We start from the raw sequence: 6168 nt of genomic DNA on the forward strand, positions 1-6168 counted from the left end.
CATGACAAGCTGCAAAGTCACATGTAGATGATGGGACAGTGACAGGACTGTCACCTGGTTGACTTAAGAAGGTGGATTCCAATTTCTGGCAAGTTAAAATGCCAAGGAAAGGCTGTATTTTATGACTAACCAAACTATTTTCATACCACAAAAATTTATAGACGTACAGAAGAGGGTGGGGGAGGGCGGGGGAGACCAAGAGCCCAGGAGTCAATGTGTGAAGCTGAGACCTGGAGACAGAAATATTTCAGATGAACGTGTAATGGCTCAGTTTAGGTTTAATTCCATTCAGGTCTCTATGGCTTACAGGTGAGTAATTTTTGATGAGATTATTCTTCTTTTTTCTTTTTGACAGCTTGTAAGAACTTATTTTCCTACCTCTGTTTTTCTGCTCAGGTGTCTGCAGAGAGGCTCAGGACCACTCAGCTGTGGCTCCGCCCTCTCGGTGGTCTGCGCTATGGAAGCTGAGATTATAATTGGAATCATAAACATTCATCAGAGACTTGGGAAATTTTAAAGTCAAGTCAGAGGCGCTTAATGACCTAGCCCTGTTTCCTGATGAAGTACTGTGTCTGGGCTCAGTGGTCTTCCTCAGCAGGAATCTTGGCTGGCAGTGGGATCCTGTCCTGTGTGGAGACTGCAGGGTGATCTCCAGGTTCAGACCCAAAGGCTCGCGGCCTCCTTCCTGGGATGCTGTGTCTCCCAACAGTTCCTGTTGAAACCAGAATTTAGGTAAAAGTAGAAGCTGCACAAAATACCCAGCACACACCAGCAGCAAGAGGGTGACCAGCAGCGAGGCTGTGACCGTCCTCAGGTTTGTGGCGTCTTAAGGCCAGGGCCGAGGTCTGCGCAGCTGCATCAGCAGCACGTTGCTCAGGCTCTGTCCACAGCGGCTCCATGTGCTCCAGCATCTCCTCCATCACACAGCGGGGATGGCAAAGGATGTCAGCTCCTCCGACTCCAGGTTCAATCGCCCTCTGTAGGCATCACTGGCAGATGTTTGTTTTGAGACAGGGTCTCATTGAACTCAGGCTGCCTTCGAACTCACTATGTTGCCAAGGCTGGCTTTGAACTCCTGATCATCCCCCCTCCACCTCTGCAGTTCTGGGATCAGAGGCATGCACCTCTGTGCTCAGCTAGTTTGTGGTGTTTGCACACACGTGTATCATGGCACCTCGGTCATTTCACCCTCACTAGTCTCCCTGTCCTGCCTCTCCTGCTGCCCCTCTCCCAGTGGTCCCCTTGCTCTTCCTCTCTCATGTGTTTAAATCTAGAGTCCACATATGAACACACATGTGTGAAGTCACACATTGTTTCAATACAGGTGCCCCCTTCTCTGCTGGGAAAAAGACTCTAGTGAGAGCCTGTGTCTGAACCCAGCAGAGCAGTGACCCCTGTCTACACCCCATGTGTTATGTGGACACACTCCTGTGAGAAAGTTAATAAATCCACTGCAGTAAGGGATGAGTAGCAATCACAATCAAAATAATGACAGAGGGTCGTGAACTGAAGAGATTTAATTTGCCCCTCCCTCTGTCCTGCACTCACCCTTGTGGTGACAGAGGAGCTGACGAGATGAGGGGGATGAGTGGTCAAGGCAGGTGGAACAGGGACTCTGTGGATCTGATAACTGAGTCGGTCCCCGAGAACCTCACCCTGCACAGTGGACAGTGAGGACACTGGGCAGAGGACGTTCTCACACCAGGGGAGACAATCTGGGGACATAAGCTAATCCCACAGTCAGAAAGAAAACATGCAAAACGTGTGTCATTTATCTCTACAATGTCTGCCTTGTTTCTTTCTGATCTCAGTTAACCAAGTCACTAAAACTGTGGAAATAGAGACTCCCTCATAAGAGAGAGCAAACACACGGAGTCACAGGGCAGCCTGGTCTCTGTGTGCTTCAAGCAGAGGAGAAGGAACTTTAGTCCCTTCACCCTGCAGAGTTGGAGCTAAAGACATTTCAGAGCAGCCTCTCATGGGTACTGGAAACTGAACCTGGTTCTCCTACAAGAGCAAACAAGTGCTCCCAACCATCATGACATCTGTCCAGCATCATCATCTGGTTATTTGTGAGCTAGCTAGCTAGCTTGCTTTTCTTGAGACAGGGTTTCACTATGTAGCCTCAGCCTGATTGGACCTTTTTTTTTTTTTTTTTTTTTTTTTTTTTTGGTTTTTCGAGACAGGGTTTCTCTTGTGTAGCTTTGCGCCTTTCCTGGAGCTCACTTGGTAGCCCAGGCTGGCCTCGAACTCACAGAGATCCGCCTGGCTCTGCCTCCCGAGTGCTGGGATTAAAGGCGTGCGCCACCAACGCCCGGCCTGATTGGACCTTTTTATGTTGACCAAATTGGCCTAGAACTCACAGAGATTTGCCTACTTCTGCCTCTCATGTGGTGAGGGAGAGCCAAATGGGGAAGAACAATGATCTGGAAATCCTATGGGTTTCCTGGACTTCAGAGATGTCTGAAGGACTGAGAAATCCTACCTAAGTACATACTTCTTTTTCTCTCTAATCCTGACTGTCTGCATTTCAGCTCACTTCAGCCTGTGTCTTCACCCCTGCCCTCCTCTTGGCATTCCCTGCGGCTATCTGGCTTGATACACACTGGCCAAATCGGCTGCTACAAAAAAAAGAAAAAAAGCTCTCCATTTTAGTTTGGGTTTTTACTATGGTTATCTCATCTCATGATACACCATAAGGATTTATTAAATTGTTATTCTCATTATATACTATATTTTTGAATAAGATCTCCTTATATTAAAATAACTTCAGTACAAACATTATTATTATTATTATTATTATTATTATTATTATTATTATTATTGGTTTTTCGAGACAGGGTTTCTCTGTGTAGCTTTGGAGCCTATCCTAGAACTCACTCTGTAGCCCAGGCTGGCCTCGAACTCACAGAGATCCACCTGCCTCTGCCTCCCAAGTGCTGGGATTAAAGGCATGCGCCACCACCCAGCCTCAAACTTATTATTTTTAAGGCTAAAACTGACAGGTATAAAACTTAAATTCTAAGTTTATAAGGGCAACTAACTTATAAATTGTTCAGAATAAGTTGACTTTAACTAAAGATAATTAAGAAATGCAAATTATTGATTGATTGGCTGACCTAAACTATAAACTGTTAAGGATAAGTTGTACTTAAATTATAAGCTATTAAAGATAATCATTAAAGCTTGATCATCTTAATAATGATCAAATTCTCTAATGTATACAAAACTATGTTTATATACATGCTAAGTATGCTGAATATTAGTATAATAAATTCCTTACTTAGCCCCTGGCATTAAAAAAGTGTTTAAGCTTCCCACTTTAGACTGTGCCATGCCTCTTACTGCCAGGGTTTTGTCTAAACTACACCTTGAGATCATTTAGATTATATCCCCATTTACCAGGTCTAAAGATAATTTACCTTGCTATCCAACTTCAAATAAAAGATAGCTCACCACGCAATTTTCAAAATAATCTCTGACTCTTTCTTTGTTTAAAGGAATTCACCACATTGGCTGCTCTCAGTAATCAATCACCTATATCTCCTGATGAATTAAATACAAAAATGCTTTTAGATGTAAAGTTTTGAGGATATGAGGATATAAAGAATTAGATATAAAAATGTTTAAGAATGTTAAGAAATAACTTATTATATTTGTAGTGAAAGTCATTGGGATAGAGAAATATAACATATATAACATATGAACATATAAACGATACCTGAGTCTCAGTAAATGACCTAGAGATACTGAGAATGTACACCTATGTTAGATCTATGGATAAAGTATTTAATTGAGGTCTGAGATATATACATACAGGCTTTAGAAGTGGACTTATGTATGCCTTAATACAAGAGTCTATGGACCTCCCCAGAAGGGACACTGGGGCTAATTATAGGCCATAGCTCCTCTGCTGTACAAGGTATTAATGTTGCCCCAGCATGATAGGCAAATGTCTTTCTGTATGCTGTGAAAATATGTTGCTCTGATTGGTTGATAAATAAAATGCTGATTGGCCAATAGCCAGGCAGGAAATATAGGCAGGATAAACAGACAAGGAAAATTCTGGGAAGTGGAAGACTGAGTGAGGAGACACCAGCCCGCTGTCCAGGGAGCAGGATGTAATGGCACACAGGGAAAGCCACAGAACATGTGGTGACATACAGATTAACAGAATGGGCTGAGTTTAAGTGTAAGAGCTGGTCAATAGCTAGTCTGAGCTAATGGCTGAGCTGCTTTAATTAATATAAGCCTCTGTGTGTTTACTTCGGTCTGAGCGGCTATGGAGTGGGCGGGACACTGGAAAACTTCAGCTACACCAGGGATGTGCAATTCTGACTTTACTGGAAGATTAAGATCATTGTACAACTCCCTCCAAAAACAATTCAGATTCCTGCAGGGCAGCATCTAAGGGAGCTGCTGGTTTAGATTCTAGTGATATGGCTTTCTGGGTTCAGGAAATTAAATATTCCAGGCCAAGTGAATGCTTAAAATACAGGGAAAGAAAATAATTGACTTGCTAGACATAAGCACGGACATCTCTTACATTTCAGTAAAAGATTGGCCAAGTACCTATTGGCCAAGATGACTATTACTCCTTCATATCTTACAGGCTTAGGTCAAGCTAATAATGTAGCCAGAAGCTCAGAAATATTAAGATGGCCAGATGGAGAAAATTATGACATATTCTGCCCATATGTCATCCCCTTCATACTTAACATTCTGTGGGGAAGAGACATGCTGCAACTAATACATGCATTGTTAATCTCTGCTAAGGACTAATATCAGCTCAAATGCTGTAGATGGGTTTTAAACTTAAAAGAACTGGAACAAACAAGCCAAGGGCATAATTGAGCCCATTATTCCAGAAATTAGAAATGACAGACGTGGCCTAGGATATCAAAATTTATTATAGGGGCCACTGTCCACTGCCAACCCCATTACTTGGAGATCTGATGCTTCTATTAGTTAAGCAATGGCCTTTAAATATGAAAGAAGTTGTAACTGCTACCTGTCTGGTGGAGGAAAAACTTAAATACTGGGCATATAAAGTCCCCACCAGCCCTTAAATCACTCCAATATTTTTTATTTAGGAAAACCAGGCTTATAGACTGTTACAAGACCTTAAGAAATTACATAAAATTTATTAAAGCCGAGAGGAATTTCACAGCCTGGCTTGCCATCTCCCATGGCCACCCCTAGAAATCAAAATAATAATTGTCATAGATTTACAAGATTGCTTCTTTACCATACCTCCTTACCCTAAAGATTGTCAGCATTTCACTTTTAGCTTGTCTACTCACCCTGCCATGATGGAGACCAAAGCTGACATACAGAGCAAGAGATACAAGTTCTGTTTATCCAGGACTAATTTATTTGGAAGAGTTCCTCAGTATAGGTACAGATTAACAACAATCAGAACTAACTGTCAATTACAATTCCCTCACAGTTCCTCAACCTAATAATAATATATAATATATAAGCATGTGTATTATATATATGTACATACATATTGCAATACATATATTACACAGGCAATATTATATTTATATCAAACTATAAAACTTATGAGTCTATAGACTGGCAGATGAGTCTACAGAATAGACTAGCACCTTTTCACATGTCTGTCCAACAATTTCAAATTCTCTTCCTATGGAAGCTCACCCACAAGGCTTACGTCCTTATAATTTATGGCTATGAAATATAATACACCATTTATTTCACTGCTTTTCAATTTTAGGAATGCCTAGAGCTCATATATGGACAGAGGCCTTACATATACTTCAAGAGCTCTTAATTACTGGTCCTTAACTGCTCATTTCTCCCACTACAGCGTTCCTTATCACCCCCAGAACAAGACACAAAATTACACCTGAGCCTCTAGGACCTTCTCACTGGTGTTTGAAAAGGTCCTGATGTTTCCATAACGTCAGGAAGAGGATATGCTTACTTATTTTCACAGAACACTGACCTGCCTTTATGAATACTGCATTTCCTGGTCACACTATAATCTAGGCCGCTGCAGGACAAAGATGCTCTAAAGCAGTCAGTCTGATTGCAGGCTGTTATTTACCTATAGATCCTTAATTTGGTGTTTTGACTTTATGAATAAATTGATACAATTCCAGATCCTTTTGACAAACTGTTCATCAATGATATAAAACTTAT

Source organism: Peromyscus maniculatus, chromosome 21 (assembly GCF_049852395.1).
Source record: "Peromyscus maniculatus bairdii isolate BWxNUB_F1_BW_parent chromosome 21, HU_Pman_BW_mat_3.1, whole genome shotgun sequence".
Classification (NCBI taxonomy): Eukaryota; Metazoa; Chordata; class Mammalia; order Rodentia; family Cricetidae; genus Peromyscus; species Peromyscus maniculatus.